This window comes from Physeter macrocephalus, chromosome 4, assembly GCF_002837175.3.
Source record: "Physeter macrocephalus isolate SW-GA chromosome 4, ASM283717v5, whole genome shotgun sequence".
In the NCBI taxonomy this organism is placed as follows: Eukaryota; Metazoa; Chordata; class Mammalia; order Artiodactyla; family Physeteridae; genus Physeter; species Physeter macrocephalus.
The window spans coordinates 106,155,232-106,177,305 of record NC_041217.1 but is presented as its reverse complement, the minus strand read 5'-3'; positions in this window follow the sequence as shown (position 1 = coordinate 106,177,305).

The window sequence follows — 22,074 nt, the reverse complement described above, 5'->3', positions numbered from 1 at the left end:
TTAACCACTGTGCCACCAGGGAAGTCTCTTCATTTACTTTTAAAAGAATTTTTAAACATCACTGAGGCTTTCAAGGTAAAAACCACTCACAATGCAATCTGCAGTTCTCACTTATTTCTCCCTCAGCTTTTATAGTTTCTCACCCTGACTTTCCTCTCTTGTATCTCAGAGCAAATCTCCAATCATCAGCCTTCTGGATCCTCAGCAAACAGACAGTCTGTCTGCTGTCTCCAATTCACTCCCTTCCATCTCCCTTTACCCACTCCAAGCAGGCTTTCATTCCTACACATCCAATGAAACCGCTCCCATCAAGATTACTAAATGACTTTCACAGAGGTAAATCTCATAGTCAACTGTCACTGCTCCTCTTACTTGGCCCATCATTAGCATTGACATATTTGATCACCCTCCTTAATACACTTTCTCCACTGGGCATCCATGACTCACCCATTTCTCCACTACATCACTGGTCACCCCCTCTCAATTTTTTTTGCTGGTTTCTTTTCTTCACCAGACCCCCTAATATTGAGCCTCCCGAACACTGAGTTGTTGGTCCCCTTTTCTATGTGCACTCACTCCTCTGGTGATGCTATCCAACCTCATGGCTTTAAATTCCATCTATATGTCAAAAAAAAACAAACAAACAGAAATTCATATCTCCAGCCAAGACCTCTTTCCTGAACTCCAAACTTGTATATCCAGATGGCTAATAGACCTTTAAAAAAAGAATCCCTAATGTTCTTGCCCAAATCTAATCCAAGCAGTTCAGCTTAAGGAAGCTCCATCTGTTAAAAAAGTCTTCAGGGCATTCTTGGTCCCTTTATTTCTCTCACACCCTACATCAAATCCTCTAGGATATTAGCTCTAGAATAAAAATATATCAGAATTGAACTACTTCTTATCTCTATGGCCATCTCTGCCCTGGAGTTGCAGTAGCTTCCTAACAGTTCTCCTCGCTTCTATCCTTGCCCCTTAGACTCTGTTCTCAACACGGAAGTCAGAGTGGCCTTTTAAGACGCTAACTCAAGCTCTTTACTGGATCACCAAGTTTTCACAATGGCCTACAGGCCTAACATTATCTGGTCCTCATAACCCCTCTGATTTCACCACCTACAACTCTCCCCCTTGCTCACTCCACTCCAGTCACATGGGTCTTCTTACCTCAAGCATGACAGGCATAGCATTGGTGCTAGTTCTTCTTCTGCCTGCAGGTGTCTCCATGGCCAATTCCCTCACCTCCTTCAAGTCTTTGCTCAGTTCCCACCTTCTCAATGAATCCTCCCTTGACCATCCAACCTGATCAGGCGCTCCTGATCCCCCTTACCTGGATCTATCTTTCTTTTTCCATAGCCGTTATCACTTTCCAATGTTCTTTACAATTTACTTAATATATTTATTGCTTATTTTCTGTCTTCCCATGCTAGAATGTAAGCCACAGGAGAGCAGGAATCTTTCTCTGTTTGTTCATCAATGTATTTCAAGTACCTGGAACTATTAAATGAATGATAAATCAATAGATCACTGAGCAGACATATGAATAGGTAGGACTGTTCCTATAGCTATCAGATTATAATGAAAATCATGAGAAGCTATATATGAAATAATAAACCTAATACTGTCTCACTCTAATTATCCAATCAACGCTCAATCTTGCTGCCTCTTCCTGATCATCTGATGCCCCTGATGGATAGAGAGTCTTTGGAGTTCACATCTCCCCATTGTGGAGACCCTAGACTTTCACCTACCAGAATCCTCAGAACAAATTACAATCTCAGGCTGAAGAGACATGAAGAGCTCTGTACCCATCCTGAGTGATTTACAACAAACCTTATAAAATAACTACCTCACCTTTCTGTTGTAAGAAGTACAAAAGAGAAGAATGAGAGTTAACAGCTACTTAGACCTAACTATGTGGCAGACACTGCTCTAGGGCTTCACAGGCATAAACTCATTCCTGCCTTGCAACAACCCCTACCTCCCAACCTCGCAGCTCTCTCCCAATGATTGGACGTGATCCATCTAGACAACATTCAGAAAGCAACAACCCCTACCTCCCAACCTCACAGCTCTCTCCCAGTAATTGGATGTGATCCATCTAGACAACATTCAGAAAGCAACAAAAATGCAAATGGGTCAGAAAGGAAGATACAAAATGGAAGTAGACCATGGCCTTTAACATTCCTAAAGAAAACTGTTATCTCTGTCAAGCACAATTGTCATATCACCATGAAGCCAGGATGACAAAATGTTTATGTTGATACATTAAAGGTCAAATATTCAAGGGCAATTAGATTTCTTCAGGGTGAATCACGGACATGACCTAGTTAGAAATGGATGTAGAATTTGTGCAGTCCAGCCATAAGTCAGCACTGACCTGCCAAATACACCTAAGCACATTTCTAAGTATTTTTGCTTGTTGTTTAATCAATTATTTTCCATATTTTCTGTTACTAGTCTTTTACAAAATTGATTAGCATGACAAAAAAAAGGTACTAGGTTACCCATGCTCATCTCAGGATCATTTCTTTTTCTTTTTAAATTATTTTTTATATAAGGTTTCAAATGTTATTTTTTCTTTTTTTTCTTCATTATTTTATTTATTTATTTTTGGCTGTGTTGGGTCTTTGCTGCACGCAGGCTTTCTTCTAGTTGCAGCAAGCGGGGGCTGCTCTTCATTGCGGTGCATGGGCTTCTCATTGTGGTGTGTGGGCTTCTCATTGTGGTGTGTGGGCTTCTCATTGTGGTGGCTTCTCTGTGGAGCACGGGCTCTAGTCACAGAGGCTTCAGTAGTTGTGGCACGCAGGCTCAGTAGCTGTGGCTTGTGGGCTCTAGAGCTCAGGCTCAGTAGTTGTGGTGCACGGGCTTTGTTGCTCCGAGGTATGTGGGATCTTCCCGAACCAGGGTTCGAACCCGTGTCCCCTGCATTGGCAGGCAGATTCTTAACCACTGTGCCACCAGGGAAGCCCTCAGTATCATTTCAAGCAACTTTTTATTACCCTACTTTCCCGTCTCCATAAACACAAGAAAAAAATGTCATTCCAACTAACTTCCTTGAAGTCAACCTCTACCTGCTTCTAATCATGTTAACCTTCTCAGAGTTGAACACCTTCACTTCCCCCAGATATTTTTATCAACTCATTCAACTGAATGTCTACTGAACTGTGGTTACAATGCTAAACATTAAGAAGTGTAATCCACAGTCCTTCGATCAGAGAATTTAGTGTCTAATGGCAAAGGAGAAACCAAGCCTCTGAAAAAGCTTTATAACTTTTATTACTTAAAAGTTTCATAAGAACCCTAATGTCTGTAAAAAGGGGACTAGATAAATAAGACATTTAGGATCATGAAATGAAATGCTACAATTTAAATGAATAAATTAGATTTAAATGCATAAATGTGACAATTTTTTTTAAATACCAAGTTACAAAAACAAATTTTCAAAAGATATATGCAGTGATTACACTATGTTCTCTTACAAAAAAAATTACAAAATGACATTATATATTGTTTACAAATATAAGAATGTGTAACAACAACCAAAAAAGGCCTAGACTTAGAGGTTAGGCGCCAAACTCAGATTAGTGGTTGCCTCTGGAAAGGGAGAAGGTGAATAGGATTGGAAAGTGTATAATGTGAATATCACTTTGATCAGTAAGGTGCTATTTCTTTATTTAAAGAAAAGTATTTGAAGCCAATATTTTTAAATGGTAAATTTTGCTAATTTGGGGTAGTAGGGTACATGGTACTTTTCTATGCTTTAATTTTTTTCCCTAATATCTTCCAAATTTATAAATGAGAGAGAGAGAAGAGAGGGAGAGCATCACACTGAAGTGTGATTGACAATAGATGGGAGGTACCAAAGGCCACGAGGATCATGCCAGAGATATAAGCAGGTGCTAAATGAGCAGCACGGTAAGAAGGGCAGTGAGGTTACACTCAGGACAGACCAATGGATGGGAATGTCCCTAGAGGTCTTCCTAAAAATGGTAGACTGGAGTCGGGCTTAAAGAATGAACTTAAAGTCATACAGACTGAGATGAGCAAGAAGGGTATTTATTCCAGGAAGAAACAGCTGCTCAGGAGTATGTAACAAACTAAAGGAGAAAAGAATTTGAAAAAAATAGATACATGAATATGTATAACTGAATCACCTTTCTGTACACCTGAAACTAACACAACATTGTTAATCAACCATACTTCAATATAAAATAAAAAGTTAAAAAAAAAAAAAGAAACAACTGAAGGAAAGGCAAAGATGCAGGAAAGAACATGGAGCTTTCAGCAGAGATAGAGCCTCAGGAGACAGCCTTGAGTCTCAATTTTAACTCTGCTCTTTAGTAGCTTAGTGACCTTGGGAAAGTCACTTAATCTCTCTGAAGTTCTTTCTTCACATTGAACATGGGATAATATCTTCCAAGCTAAATTATCGTATAAGCTAGAGAAAATGTATTAAAAGATGTCCCACATATAGTAATACAGTAATTGCTCACAAATGAAGATTATGATTAATGATTATTTCCTGGGACTAAGACTCAGGTCTCCTGATTTCCTGAGGCAGTGATCTTTTCATACACCTAACTGCTGATTTTGTAATGCAGCATTATCCTAATTTCATGTGTCTGAAAATTCACAATCATAAAGCAAGAGAACTTACTGGAGTCCTGGGCAACTCACTGGTTCTGAATTCACAAATATGCCCACTTGTGTCATGTACAGCAGGTCCACACTGTACTTTCACTCTGTGCTGTTGGTTGTTCTCTAAGGCCTGACACTTCTGATTATTGCTTACATCTTACAGATGACCTTGAAATAATCAAATCAAAGCTGGAACTTCTGGAAAACTGGCTTCCCAGTTGTTGAGTCAGTTGCTGGCTAAATTTTGGAATACCAAAGTTGTCTCAGCCAGGAAATTAAAATAGGAGGGTTACATGTTTAATGCCTTGAAGTAACTGGCCTTCAATGTTACAATAAACCTAAGTGCCCATGACTTTGGTCACATTGCTGTTATTGTTAATGCATTCACAGATTTCCTCAACAAACTCTAATAACATGTTTTCCATTTTATTCAGGTTGTTATGAAAGCAAGTTTAAATAGCACTGAAAAAAGAAAAAAAAAAAAACTTCATGAGACTTACACAATGCTGTGTTATGTGAATGGTATACTCTCTCTGAAAGACCCCAGGACTCTATTATCATATCCAGTATCAGTGAAGGCAGGCTGCATCCACATGATTCGCAAGCATGACACCTCTTTCCAAAGCAGATTGATGGTCCCTTGTCCCCCTACTGAGCCAGCTGCAACATGATCTAAGCCCAAATTTGGGCAATTGAATTATTTTTCTCAGTGAGGTTTTAGCAACCATTATCACAATCCCAGGAAATTGTTCATTCTTGGAGATAACTTGCCATAGGAAACTATGTTTTTTCTTTCAGCACATCTTTCCAAATTTCATTTCCCTGCATGGAGGGGAAGAAGCATATGTTGCTTCTCAACAGCACTCACTTCAAACAACTGAGAATTGTAGGGTTATTGAGGCCACAGGAGCAATGGATACACACCATCCAGAAATCTCCTTTTGTGTGACAGGCTCAGCTAAAAATGCCACAAACTTGCATTATAACATGCTGTTTTGTCCATCATCAACCCACTACCCAACCCTTCAAAACAATATCAGGACTCTCAAATATCCTCACCAATCTCCCACCCTTCTCCTATACCTTTTCTTTTGCCTCCCAAAGAACAAAGAGATTGGTCTACGATTTTATCAGGTTTAAGTAACAATATTTATTAAAGGCACTAACTTTATCAGATTGTTTTTGGTTTGCAGTAGTGTTGTCACAAAGGGGATTTGAAATGAAATAAGATGACATGTTAGCCCTTGAGGAAAAACCCTCACAACCACTGGTTCTAGCAGTTGATATGCGGGTCTACACTCTAAACAAGAGAGCCAGATAGAGGATAGGCCAAGAATCAATAATCCTTTTAATCCAATGTCCTTCCAAAATGAAGGGTAGCAGAATGGGCCACCCCAAAATATATCTCTATGGCATAAGAATCATTTTGAGACGAAGCCAACTGAGAAGAAACAGATACAAGAAAAGCTCTCTTCCATCCCCATTTGCCTAAAACCTGATGTAAATTTGTAAAGATGTCCCCGCTCCCCACTCTACCAGGAAGGACAGACCTTACAAAGACAATGTTAGACCTTTATCAGCCCAGAGAAGTCACCAGAAGAATCCACATAGCAAATTTACTAACTTGCCCTTATCTTCCGTTATTTCCCCCACAATTTGCCAACCTAGAAACTCAAAGCCCTTTTCCTCTATCTTGTCACTTCTCTAAAAATGTATTGTTCTTTTGTTAAGATGCTATATAAGTCCAAGTTCTAACCACCCTTTTGACTTACTATCACTGAGTTCTCCCATGTGAATGCATGATGCACATGCTAATAAACTTGTTTCTTTTTCTCTTGTTAATCTATCTTATTTTGTTAGTCTAATTTACAGGGTCCCAGCCAACAACCCTAAGATGGGTAGATGGAAAAAGAGTTATTTTACTTCACTACAAAACACACTAGAGGACAAGAAGGGGTGTAAATCACTTTTCTCTATCTGCTCTAATCAGAGACATTACCCATCTCTGAGATTGTTGGTCCAGTGTCTTTTATGGTTACAAACCTCCCAACAATTACAGATAAGGGATAAATGAAGAAGGGATAAATGAAGACAGGAAGAGCTGTGATTTTCTTTTCATTTTCTAATTTTGAAAAATTCTAAAATTAAAGGAATCTTTTTCTTTAAAAGAAGCAGAGACCAACAGTCACAGTACATCTAATGATGCATGAAAGGTAGCATTTTGGAGTTCATCCCCAAAGACAAACTAGGCAACAGAAGAGAAATTTATGGGACTTTGATTAGCCATCACAGTTTTTCATTTTATTTTTTGATTAACTTTTTTCATGCATAGCTGAGAAACACTAAACAGAATGAAAGGCAAGTTTTGTAATTAGACTAGATTGCCCAAGGCAAGAGAAAAAGAGAGACAGGCAAATCCTGTAATTCAGCTCCTGAGTTTCTTCATACATTTTTAAATCAGGTGTTAAAGTTTTGCATGTATACATTAAATGAGTGTTTCTCTTGGGAAACTATATTATTTTGCAACAAGCCTTTCATTTTCTTTTAAACACACCTTTTCCTCATATTTTTAAACATATAATACATAGAAATATTTGGAGGCAGGAAGGAAAGGAAAAATATCGTGAGAGAGAAATAGATGATAAAACTTACATGTGTGCATAAAGCTCTTTCAAAAACACTATTCATTAGTACATACATTAGAGTATGAACCAAATCATAGACTCTGGAACAGCAAAGAAAAAAACTAATTGTTGTATGCTTACTACATGGCAAACAACTCAACTCATGTAGAGAAACATCTGATTTAAAACAAAATACACTTTAATTTGCAAAGCTTTTCATGTGATCTTTATGGTCAAAATGGAAATATGTGGACTGCATGATAGAATAGTTAAACAAATGTACCCCAAACAACATTGATGAGTGGATCGATGTCATCCTGGAGCAAGGTTTCTCATAGGTGACACAGCTCTCTATCTTTGGACTATCAACATTTCTCATCAATAAATTATATGAAAGAAGAATATTCTTAGCATATTAGTAACAAGTACACAAACTGAAGGGAATAGCTAAGATGATAAAATAATCATATTAAGTATCCAGAAGGACTCAACAGGCTAGAACTGTAGGCCAAAACTAACAAGATATAATTTCATAAATATAGTGGTATAGTCCTACATCAAGATCAAAAACTCAGGTACAAAATTAGAAAATGGTGGGGAACCAGGAACTAGGATCCCTATTTTTAAAAATTCCAAACATAGAATTAGAGCACACCTGTGTCTACCATCATTTTAAATCTCATATCTCTCTCTGTCTTCTCATCTAAAAACTGGGCAAAACAGTATCTACCTCTCAGCCTTGTTGGGCATTTTAAATGAGATAGCAAGTGAGACAGTCTTACAGCAGTCTGTGTGGACCGAGGACCTGTGAGCCCATACACAATGTCAGCATCAGATCAAGCAGTGTGATATGCTTGCTGCTGGTCAAACCAAGGTTTAGGGGCCTCATTTTCAGAGGAATGGAGGAAAGTCAGAAAGCATTTATTGCATATCCACTTATGTGCCTGCTTCGGGAATACTCAAGTGATGTCATGGTCTCAGCTCTCAAGAAGCTCTCAATCTAGAAACAAACGATAGGATAGTTTATCCAGAAGAAGGTGGTGTGTGTGTTGACAGTTCTGTAAGCAAACTCAATGAGAAATAGTTGTCTGAATCACCTTTACATCACCCACTGCATCTAACCCAGCGTTTGCTCATGTATCTACTCAGTAAACATCTTTTGAATGAATGAGTGATGTAAGTTTTGCCTGGAAAAGAGAAGATTTAGGGAGAACAAAAAAACTCTCTTTAATATTTTTGAATTCTAACTTAACAGAGGGTGGACATATATTTGTAGCTCCAGAAAGCAGAACTGAGGCAAAAGGGTGAGGGGACAGGGAGGCAGAATTTGAGTTTTCTATGGAAAGATGTTCTTTCTTCTATGGAAAAAAGTAGAGCCACCAAAACAGAAAGACTAGAAAGAACAAGTGAGTGCCCCGTTACTGAGAACATTCAATAAGAGGCTATATAGGGCGATCAGGAGGCCGCAGAAGGAATTCTTACCGGAGCTATTGGAAGTTGGACTCTATGAGATAAAAATACTTTTCTTTGAGATGCTGATCTGAGGATTAGAAGACTATAATCCTGATAATACCAGTATTGTAAAGCCTATCACACAAGGTGTTGGGAAATTAAACTGGACAATAGTATTTGGTTTAAACTATCAAAAATTTTAAAAAAATAACAAGAGGGAAGATGACAGTTTAAAAATTAACTCAGGTTTTAACGAGGGTTCCACTACATGCACAGCATCTGGTATTGGTATGTAGAGATGTACAGCTCTGTCGTCATGCAATTTGATGGAAACATTTCCTAAGTCCTTGGCTCCACCATGGAAGACTGAATTGGAGCAACTATTCCAGAGGTGGCTAAGTGCATAAAAGGAATTCTCACCACTTGGCTCACAGAAGAGTTGTAATTACTTCATAGGTAACAGCTTATGTAACAATTCCCAGATTCAGGTGCAGGTCCTCCAAGATGGCAGCTTCCCTATGCCTTGAATAAAATGAACCTAGTCAAGTTAACTCCAGACCAGAGTGAAAAGTGTACCCATGTCCTCTTTGTGGGCTGCCCTCTGAGCCCTAATATGTGGACCCCTCAAGCTAAATCAAGCTAAAGAAAATTACTAAAAACAGCACTACTGGTACTCAGTCGTGGCAAACACCGGGAATTTTCAACGATAAACATTATTCTATAACAACAAAGAGATTTATTGCTATAAGGTTAATTAAGGTTATTCTATTTTATCTGTGTCTGGAAACCGTAAAGCTTGGACTCTTTTGTGTATCTCTATTCAAAGATCACAAGCCCTGGTGTCTTTTAGTGAGACATTTGCCTTCATAACTAGGACAAACTCTCTGAGACCTTAAAGAAAGATTTGATAGTAGATCTAAATTATCTTTGCAGGGAATTTGTGTGCTTGTCCTTCTCTAAAAGTTATATTTCTCTGCTTTAAAAAAATAAAATCCATTCGGAATATTAAAAAAAAAAAAAGCTGGATCTTTTTCTTACTAGGCCTCTTAATTGAGATCCAGGGTTTGTGAATATCTGACAATTTGCAGGATCCTTTGCCCAGTACCCTGCTCTTTTATGTTTGTTACTATATCAAGGGACACTGATCATATCATAAAACTAATATATTTATTTATGGTTCTTAATGGCTGTATCCATTGTTGCTTCGCCTCTGTGCCAAATAACTAGCATCAAAGTAAAAAGCACAATCCTCAGTTTTCTATCCAGAGCTGCATGTAGAGGCAAAACCAAAGGCTCAAAACAAAAGAGAAGAAAACTGTGAAAAGTCCATTTCCAAAATTAACAAATAGAGAAAGGCTGAAAACCACATACCCCAGGGCTCCATTTCATCTTCAAGAAAAACCAGGATCTAACTTTTCACTCAAAAGTTTCCAGCCCAGGCCACTTCAGCAACACAACATTTCAATTCTAGTACTTAAGGAATGGTTTGAAATATTCCCCAATTCAGTTTAACACCTCCCAGAGCACATTTCCACAGTGTGTAAGTGCACTGCCAAACAGGCAGCCCTGCCGCAAACACAGGTAAAGAGCCTCCAGGCCAACAGAAGAGGTTACATTTGTTTGGCAACTTCCTCCAGGCTATTAGAGTTGAGACTGACAGCAGCTAAAATGAAAAGAGCTTCTCAATGTTTGCAGCAAACTAAGCAGAAGAGCAAAGAGCACAGCCCAGGGCCTAGAACAAAGGACGAACGAAGCAGGAGCAGTGATGCTGTCTTGGGCCCATGGCTGCAACTTGAAGCTGCAGCCCTTCTGAGTGAATGCCAGGACCCAGCCCAGCAGGCCACAAACAGCGACTTTTACCCACCTCTCCATCCTGCGCTTAATTGTTTCAGTAAACATGGTGAAAGATAAATGAGGCTGTATTTCAGCTGTCAAAGGCCTCACAATCTTACCTCTGCAGAGGACTCTTGACTAGTTGACTCCACCCTCCTGCTCCCTCCATTTGCCACAAGTTGTTATAACAGATTCAGGCTCAGAAACGCTTAGGCTGTAATCCACAATCCATCTTTTCGTTTAACTTCTAAACATTAAGATAAATAGAAACTTCATCAGTAAACATTGTGACGGTTGTCTTTTTAACTGTCGTTTCTATAAACTTACAAGCATCCTTTTCTAAATCACGCTCAGATGTATCATTTGTTCAAATATAAACATATTTAGCAGAATTCTGTCATTTCCTCACAGGTATCTTCATTTGTGAATGACTCACTTCATACATCTTCATAAACCTGAGAAACCATCGTCTGAGTAAGTCACAGATTCAGGCGGCGATGCTGGCAAAGTCCAAAGCTGACAAGGTCTGCAGGGTCAGCTGTGAGGAGAGAGTAGCCAGGACTCATGGCTGTGGGATTGTTCTAATCTGTCTTTGGGTACAAGAAATGTCACTGAGGTTCTCCTGAAATGAAATTATCCCTTTCTCCTGGCTTGTTTTGTGCCACCTAATCCTCCAACTCTTGATTAAACATTATCTTTCCCATCTGCTCTAGGGAATGTTCAACACCTTGTGGACCACCTCCTGGCTGATTGGTTTTTATGGGCAACCTGATCTCAGTTTTTTGCACATACTTAGGATTATCTCAAGGACAAAGAGGATGAACAATCCATTAGCTATAATAAGGAACCACACATCTCATGGTAGACACAGCATATATTTGATTTCAAAAGAAAAGGTTGAATTAAAATATGTCTGTCCAAAAATGTCTCACCTCCCATATACAGAAACAGCAGTTTCTGTTCTCCCCTCTGGTGAGTGGTACTACTAGAAATCACATCTCAGTCCCACTCAATCAGACTTCTCAGCCCTTAAATCTTATTTTAAGATCTGACACTACAGCAAGAAAAAGATTCTCTCGAAAACCCTCTCCATGATGATCTGTGGGCAAAGCATGCAGAATGTACACACACACACACACACACACACACACACACACACACACACACAAGCACTTTTTTAAAGGAAATGCATCACTATTACTTTATGTGGAAAACATTTCTTTAGAGGTACATGTATCCCATTGCTTAAATTTATAAAACATCATTCTTGAAAATTTAGTCAAATACATAGAGTTATCTGAGAAAGCCAATTTATATTGCTAGCCAGTGCTAATTACAGACATTAGAAAATCATTGCTGTTATTTACATCAATATTTAATTCAATGTAGAGTAATCGACCAGGACCTCATTTGCCCACCTCCTAATTTAAATTGAACATTATTGTAAAAGTCTTTGCTCTCTTGATTTTCAGGAGAATTCCTTATAAATACTCATCTCTCTTTGCACCCCTATTTTATTGATGAGCTCAGTTTGTTTTCTTGGCTGACCTTTGAAAGAAAGGTATTTGCTTTTTCTGTTTCTCTGCAGCTTTATGATCCTGTAACAATTACAATAATAATGGCATCTGATCACACTGTATATATTAATGACAAGACATATCTGACCACATGTCTTCACAGCTTACTGATCTCATGGATGAGAGCTGTCAGACTGCCTCCTCGCAACTTGTATCTCAAGGTAATTAAAAACTAGCTTTTTTACCAGTTTGAACTTGGTTTTGCAGTGAATTGGAAATATCGCATGCTGCAGAAAGAGAGAAAGTACCAGTCACCTGCTCGGCTTTATGCAACAAAAGATTTGAAAGACAGGTACAGGAGTTAATCACGTACCTACAGTGAGGGCTTTCAAGCTCTTGAATATGCTTCTTTATTCATTACTTAGCTTAAGGAAAGAATGCCAAAGTGCAAAGCTGAGTGTCATCTTCAAATTGCAATTTAGGCCCTGACTTAACAGGTCTAAGTCAAGGTCAAGCCAAGGGGAAGAACCAAACAAGCATGCTTAAATGGGCACAGGCTGTCCAGAAGAATGCAGAAGCCAGGGGTGGTGGCCTCTGGAAACAGAAGAGGAGGGGTGAGGTGGACAGGGAGAATTACTCTTCACTGCGTTCCCTTTTGTTCCACTTGAACATTTTACCTGATGCTTGTATTACTTTAAAGAGTATTTGGCAAATGACTGAATAATATTTGCCCCCTCCAAGCACTGCGATAACCCTCACTGACTCCAAAACTCAGCACTAGTGAAATAGTGCAGTAGCCAGGGTCGCCCTCCAGAGGCCCAGCCCCTCACTCCTTTTCCTCCTTATCCCTCATGAGGGTCCCTCTTCCTGCCTCCACCCGCCTTTCCTCATAGCCTCAACCAGTGTCCTTCTTAGATTTTCACCCTGTAAAAGACAGTTTCCAAGAAAGCATCTGATTTACTGAATACAATTGAATGATAACAGTTTTGCTTTCATACCCGCATGTAAAAGAGCAAAGTCAGACAGAAAGGAACCATTCGAATCCATTGTGATAACATTGGAAACAAATTCCCCTAGATTAAACTGTTGGGGAAGATGTCTATGTGTGCTCTGTTTTGGGACAAAGAGGGATATCTCGTCAGGGAAGGGAAGTAGTGCTGAGATCATAAACAGAAGGATTAGCAAGTGTATGGGAGGCCGTGTTGGAGAACAGCCCACAGCGGGACCTGACTGACCACACCTCCGGGCAGGACTCTTAGAAAACAGGATCCTTGCATCCAGCCCTTCCCCCGACTCTACTGGAGCCCTCAGGCAATGATATGCGTAAAATACCACCACTGGGTATCTTCAAAGTTGTATACAGCAATCTCACCTAGCATGACCCTGGGCTGGTGAAAATATGTTCTGCAGGGTTCTTTGAACACTCTCCATGAGATTGCTCTAACCTTCCTTAGCTGCCTGACTTTACTCCTTTCTGCCTTCTCAATGCCCCATTTTGATACTGCCTCAAATCCAAAGTTTCTCCTTCTATTCACACATACAGGTTAGAACATGGTAAGACAAAAGATTGCCTACTTGAGAATTAACCGTTTCACCTTTAAGTGGTTAGTAAGGCCAAACTCATTAATCTTCTCCTATTTGCTGTTTTCTACAGTATAATTACATGGCACCAACCAGCGAAATTGCTGGTTAAAGGCTTGTGGGATGATTCTGTGGCTGCCCTGCATGCCCATGTCATTCTGTATAGAAGTTGGCATGGGAATACTAGCTCCCATAACTGAATAATCTATGTAAGATCTACTTAAAGACATTTGCGTTTTTGTCAGTATGGAAAATTATTACGTTAACATTAAGCATCATTGACCTTTATTTCCCAAGATGGAATACTTTTATGGCTTTTTCTGGGTTTAAAGTAAATAATACCTGTTTTACAAAATCCTTACTCAAGAGAACAGTACAAAATTGTAAATGAAAGTTCTCTTCATTATCTTCCCTGAATGGGATATCCACTGTTACCAGTTTGGTATATATCTTTAGGGATATCTATTATGCACAGACAACTAATGAAAGCAATCTGTACATGCTATGTCAGAACTCTGTTGTAAGTGGTAAAATCGAATTCATACTAGCTTGAGCATAAAAGGTCTCACAGATTTAAAAACTCGATCTAGAGCTTCAGGTATAGCTTGGTCCAGGGACTCAAATGTTATCACCGGGACTTGGTTTCTAACCATCCCTCACCCTTGCCATTCTCCATGTTGGTATTACTCTCGGGCTCCATATGCTGTCCACCAGTAGCTCCAGGTTCACCCGTCCTCAAGGTAAATTTTAGCAACAAAAGGCAGATCATTTCTTCCTGCTCTTTCTTACACAAGTCCTATGATTTGTATGGGTCATCATGGCTCAAATATTCATCTCCAAACCTCTTAATATGACCAGGAAAATGAAATATTCTGATTGACCAAGGCTTGAGTCTCACATTTACCCCTGCAGCCACCTGTGAAATTAATTCCCTCCTAAACACATGGACTGTGGATGATGCCTCCAGAAAATGAGGAACTGTTGACAGAAGACTGAATGAAAGCTGACAAACAAAAGTAACAGATGCCCCCAATACATTTGCTTCTTTCACCATTGGCATCAGGGCCGGCAACCTAATTTGTGAGGCTCAGTTCAAAATGAAAATATTGGGCTCCTTCTTCAAAAAGCAGTAAAAAAGTGGCATTAATGGTACTAAAATATAAAATTATTTTTGTTCTTCTGCAATCTCTCCTTCAACCTGTTATGGTATTTGGTTTTTGCTCTGTAATGTTGTTCTAAGAAAAACTAAAAATTCAAATTATTGCCATGAATATTATCACTCACACATATATTTTTCTATCTCAGTTTTAAATGCAAATACAAAGCTTTTAGCTCATATATGGGTCACCAAAATTACACAATTTGTATTTTGTAGCTCACACGTGCATATGTGTTTCATTCTTAGCAGAACAGTGGAAATTAACTCAACCATTTTAATTTCCCCTCCTGAATGTACACCCTGTACAACATTGTCTACCTTCGGCTTACTGATGAGTTAGGAAAGACTGAAAGGACAAGTCATTATGCGTTGCTCTTCTTTCCCTTTACTTCTATATCATCATTTGTAGCATAAGTGGCTGGCAAACACACAGAAGTAACAGAAATATGAAAGGATATGACAGGGTGTCTTGGTCATTCGTGATTCTTAGAATGCCATTACCTTGTTTCTGCATTCAGAACAAGTTCTGGTTTGAATGGAAAGCACAGCCTTTGGGGCTGTCAGGGACCCCGCTCGCTCAGATATTGATGGAACTCCCTTACCTTGTACTTACCTTGAGTCTCACTGACTCCCACATATGGTGGGTTAACTGGAATTCAGTGCTCAGGGTATCAAGAGTGCTACATGCAGATGGGGCAGCAAAGAATGCAGACACACGTTTCATTTACAAAATGCAAATTCGAAAATAAAGTTCCTAAAAATTCCAAGAAAGCAACTTCCGAGTATTAAACCTTGTTGAGGGCCCTTCAGAGTGCAGGCCTTGTGCAATGGCACAGGTCACAGGCTCACAAAGCTAGCCTTGGGTCTCAATAAACAGAATGAGACTGTTTAAATAACGAAAAGTGACTGAAAGTTCTGCAAAAAAGAATGAGAAGTGGCTAAGGAAGCCCACTGCTCAGAAAGAAAGATAGGCTCTTAAATGAATGAATTGTGCATGTGTAATAAGTTTGACATGCACAATTCATTCATTTTTAATGGTTTTGTAGTATCCTACTGTATGATTGCAATATAATTTACTTTAAGCCCCATATTAACATTTAGATTCTTTCTAATTTTTCAGTAGGACTTTTATGAATATTCTTGAAAATGCAGATAAATTTCTAGGAGTAGAATTGCTGAGTCAAACAAGATACATGTTTTAAATTTTTTATACACATCATCAGATTGCCTGTCAAAATGGTATACCAGTTTATAATAGTTAGCAGTGTTGGAGAAAGCCTGTTTCCCCATACCCAACATTGGATATTATCATTCTTTGAAAAATCTTTGCCAATCTGACCTGATATCTGAAAACTGATATCACTGTACATTTCTGAATCAGGGCTGAGGAAAAATATCATTTTCATGCTTATTATTAAATTTTACTTTTAACATTTCTGAACATTCAAATTCTATTTGAAGCCCCTGTCTCACACTCTATGAAGGAAAAGGAATGAATTGAAACAATATGCTATTATTTCCTACCAAAATAGGAAATAATAATTACAGCAGCCAATTATTAAGTGCTTACTACATATCAATCACTTTATATACATCATCTCTTTAAGTCCTCACAATCTCATTGAATCTTGACGATCAGAAAGATCTTTATTATCCCCATTTAACAGAGGAGAAAACAGAGGCTTGGAAAGTTTAAGTGACCATTAAGTGGCAAAACAGGGACTATTGTTGGAACATGGGGCTATCAGAAACCAAAGTCCTGCTCTGAAGACTGTGCTATACAACGATGTGTTCCTAAACTCAAAATGATGTTTCTAATTTTCATATTAATATGGCAAACTGTCTTGCATCTAGTTGAATTAGAGCATAAAATAATCCTTAACCACAGAATGGCATTGTTTAATACCTAGCAAACCCTGAGGATGTTAACCAAAAAGAAGAATGTAACCTAAACTTTATCTGTCTGGCCATGAGCTGAAAGGCAACTAGGAAAACTGAGTATGCATCACTCATCTTGAAGCCTCGTAAAAGAAGGAAAATTGTATTTGCAAGTCCAATTTCTGAATGTTTCAGGAAGCCTCACAGGAACACTGCAGTGAGGAGTTAAAATGAGGGCCTGAAGAGGGGATGTGGATAATATAGTGCGTAGGGCTCTCCACTGCAGGGTATGTAAATACTTTACACACTAATTCAATTACATTTTCAGATTACGCAGGGAGACTGATTTAAGCAACAGCCTGCACCATTGTCCCATCACCCATGCATACATTCAGGAGAACACAGAGTTAAGAGAGCTGGGCCGAACTTAACTCTGGATTTCTTGACTTTTATGGGCTTAAGTTGGAACTTTAATGTTTTATTAATGTCAAGTTTTCGGAGTTGGTATTCAAAATGTTTCAAACAGAGATATGATGGGTATCAAAGACCTGGAATCTGTTCACATTGGCAGGTAGGGTAAAAAAAAAAAAAAAAAAAAAAAAAAAAAAATATATATATATATATATATATCTATCTATATATCCACTATTTTAGACAAATCATCAACCACTCAAAGAACTCGGTGGGATTATTCTTGCATAAATTATTAACCCTGCAAAAAGTGAAAATATTTAACTTGTAATTATTAATAAATGCATAGGTAATGTATATAATTATGACTTTTGAAAATCCTTATTCCAATTTATAACTAAATACATTCTTAAATTGATGATCTTCAGAAAAAGAGCAATAAGAAACCATAAAAATAAAAGATTTGCTTCAAGCACAAAAGAAATGAGCTAACTCTTGTTAAGTGCCTCAGAGTCAAGAAATTCTAGATTGTCTTTCATATTATTTATATCTTGTATTGATTTATGCAAGATGTCCCTTCCCAAACCTTAAGGCCCTGGTTATACGTGTGATTTTCTAGTAGGAAATTCTAAAGATGACCCAATTTCCAATAATAAAAACTTTTCTATTAGACTGATTCTCTTCCATTTCAAAGGTTTGGGCTTTGGGAAAAAAAGTGAGATTTATATAATATGTTTTTCCGGGAAGAGGAAAGAATTGCATTGAGGGTTAATTTGAAACTTTTTCTTGCATCTGAATAAATAAATGTATTTATAGTCTATATTTTCCTTGAAAATATTATTTAACAACACATTTCTGTTTTGAAAGATCAAGGATCAATGTGCTATAAAAATTTTAATCAGATTGCTACCATTAATAAGTATTAACACTTTCTCAGTGTTACTTCTGTTTTTGCCACATTAATATGACTTGATTTACCTACTTCTCAGTTCATTTGCAATACTCACAGGTTTTATGGGGGAGATTTTTATTTTTCCAGAAACTGAAGATTTTGAGTTACATGTTTCCATATTCATAAATGTCTCGACTCTGAAGAATAAAGTGAAAAGAAATTTAAACTGGACAAAATGCTGCTTATAAAACAGTCAGTCAGGAATAATCATCTCAACTAAAGTAACTGTTTGTGCAAAAACAAAAGGGGCCAAATATTGTCCTTGAGTGTGCACACACAGCTCCTATTAGCTTTTGAAAACAGCTTCGTGAGAGTAGCCAAGGACAGTGTTTAGCCCAATTTGGTCTACTTAATCCAGACCACTACAGCCATGAAAGATAAAGACAGATTATAAGACATTTTGCATGCAGTACAGTAGCATGCTTTGTGTTTTTCCAGTCCCCAGGGTTTCGTTCATCAGGCAAAATGTCAGGGATCACATCTGAGAAGTTTGAAAAGCCTATAGATCAAATTTATTTGCAATGCTACTTGCAGTTGTTAGCAGCCCTATCTCAGAAGATGCCATTCTTTCTGTGTTGGGTGCCAAACTCTAGCAAATTAAATTTACCAAAAAGAAACAGTCTTAGTCATATGCAAATGAAATTAAATGCTAAGACAAAAATAAAAGGACATTGATTTTAAACAGTTTTTTTAAGACCAATCAAGAGAGATAGAATTAATATGTTTTAGACAGTCTCAATGCCCTAATTTATAAGATATATTCCAAGGAGAGGGTGTTTTTATGGTTTGCTAAATTAAATTTCCATCAGAAGTGCTTATACCTATATACATGGTTATCTACAATGGTTATTTACTCCAAAATGGGGCCATAAGTCTCAGGACTGGCTTTGTCTAAGCCAATACTTAGTAGGAGGGTGAGAGAAGTGTTGATTTCCCTGCCAAATGGCTCCCTCTGGGCACTGCACACATCTTGAATAACAGAAGACCCATCCCTATTATACAATATTATACAATTATCCAAATATGAGACCACCAGCCTCCTTTTTTTTCCCTTTCTTTGACATTTTATCCAGAAACAGGAAAATTTTGGCAAACTATTTTATAATCCTATGTCAAACACCACACTGCTGACTGCACCCCATTTACTACAGCTGATGGGTACCCAGGGGTGTTTGCTCTCGAGGTGGACACTTGCCTGACACCTTGATTCCCTGGTACCCTTAAAATGCTTCTCGTCTTCTCTATGTGTCTGGGGTCCTGATCCAGGACATTTTCCAAGAGTAAAATTCCTATTGATGTCAACAAAATGCTTGACATGAATGTAAGATGTATTGCTAAAGCCATCTCAGAACTTCCTGGGACATCTCAAGTACACATAAAGGGAGGAAGAGAGATTTCTGAGAAATTTGTCATGTTTCACAAAACATTAGCTGATATTTTACACAATGTTCTACCAGTTTCTGAAGGGAAAATAATATCAAATACCATGAATCTGACTTGCTGATGGCAATGTGTGTTTGTGTGTGTGGTTGGGAGGAAATACACCAGTGTGTGTCACAGCTACACTATGTGCTCAGACCTGTCAGGTTTACTTTACAGCAGGACTTGTGCAATTGGCTCAGTAAGCTTTTAAAAAAAAGCTTTTGGCTGAAATAAGACAACTCAATGTGGTTTTCAATTATCCATACTGTACTTAGCTGTTTTCTGAAGATAACAATGAGTTCAACTGTCAAATGCCAGGTGAGCAATGGGCTAATAATGATGGTAGATTGGAGAAGGGGAAGTGCAATAAGAATATCAACCTATATCCTCCTTCTTCCATCAAGAGAAGTAACATCTGACATTCACAGAAAGATAGACAAGATGAAAAGGCAGAGGCCTATGTACCAGATGAAGGAACAAGATAAAACCCCAGAAAAACAACTAAATGAAGTGGAGATAGGCAACCTTCCAGAAAAAGAATTCAGAATAATGATAGTGAAGATGATCCAGGACCTCAGAAAAAGAATGGAGGCAAAGATCGAGAAGATGCAAGAAATGTTCAACAAAGATCTAGAAGAATTAAAAAACAAACAAACAGAGATGAACAATACAATCACCGAAATGAAAAATACACTAGAAGGAATCAATAGCAGAATAACTGAGACAGAAGAACGGATAAGTGACCTGGAAGACAGAATGGTGGAATTAACTGCTGCTGAACAGAATAAAGAAAAAAGAATGAAAAGAAATGAAGATAGCCTAAGAAACCTCTGGGACAAAATTAAACGCAACAACATTCGCATTATAGGGGTCCCAGAAGGAGAAGAGAGAGAAAAAGGACCCGGGAAAATATTTGAAGATATTATAGTCGAAAACTTCCCTAACATGGGAAAGGAAATAGCCACACAAGTCCAGGAAGCGCAGAGAGTCCCATACAGGATAAACCCAAGGAGAAACACGCCGAGACACATAATAATCAAATTGGCAAAAATTAAAGACAAAGAAAAATTATTGAAAGCAGAAAGGGAAAAACAGCAGGTAACATAAAAGGGGACTCCCATAACGTTAACAGCTGATTTCTCAGCAGAAACTCTACAAGCCAGAAGGGAGTGGCATGATATACTTAAAGTGATGAAAGGAAAGAACCTACAACCAAGATTACTCTACCCGGCAAGGATATCATTCAGATTCGATGGAGAAATCAAAACCTTTACAGACAAGCAAAAGCTAACACAATTCAGAACCACCAAACCAGCTCTAAAACAAATGCTAAAGGAACTACTCTAAGTAGGAAACAAAGGAGAAGAAAAGAACCTACAAAAACAAACCCCAAACAATTAAGAAAATGGTCATAGGAACATACATATTGAAGGAAGGAGACTACATAATGATCAAGGGATCAATCCAAGAAGAATACATAAAAATTATAAATATATGTGCACCAAACATAAGAGCACCTCAATACATAAGGCAACTGCTAAGAGGTATAAAAGAGGAAATCGACAGTAACACAATAATAGTGGGGGACTTTAACACCTCACTTACACCAATGGACAGATCATCCAAAATAAAAATAAATAAGGAAACAGAAGCTTTAAATGATACAACAGACCAGATAGATTTAATTGATATTTATAGGACATTCCATCCAAAAGCAGCAGATTACACTTTCTTCTCAAGTGTGCACAGAACATTCTCTAGGATAGATCACATCTTGGGTCACAAATCAAGCCTCAGTAAATTTAAGAAAATTGAAAACATATCAGGCATCTTTTCTGACCACAACATTATGAGATTAGAAATGAATTACAGGGGAAAAAACACAAACACATGGAGGCTAAACAATACGTTACTAAATAACCAAGAGGTCACTGACGAAATCAAAGAGGAAATCAAAAAATACCTAGAGACAAATGACAATGAAAACACGACAATCCAAAACCTATGGGATGCAGCAAAAGCAGTTCTAAGAGGGAAGTTTATCTATAAGCCTACCTCAAGAAACAAGAAAAATCTCAGATAAACAATCTAACCTTACACCTAAAGGAACTAGAGAAAGAAGAACAAACAAAACCCAAAGTTAGCAGAAGGAAAGAAATCATAGAGATCAAAGCAGAAGTAAATGAAAAAAACAAAGAAAACAATACCAAAGATCAATAAAACTAAAAGCTGGTTCGTTGAGAAGATAAACAAAATTGATTAACCATTAACCAGACTCATCAAGAAAAGAGAGAGAGGACTCAAATCAGTAAAATTAAAAATGAAAAAGGAGAATTTACAACAGACACCACAGAAATACAAAGCATCCTAAGAGACTACTACAAGCAACTCTATGCCAATAAAATGGAGAACCTGGAAGAAATGGACAAATTCTTAGAAAGGTATAACCTTCCAAGACTGAACCAGGAAGAAATAGAAAATATGAACAGACAAATCACAAGTAATGAAATTGAAACTGATTAAAAATCTTCCAACAAACAGAAGTCCAGGACCAGATGGCTTCACAGGTGAATTCTATCAAACATTTAGAGAAGAGCTAACACCCATCCT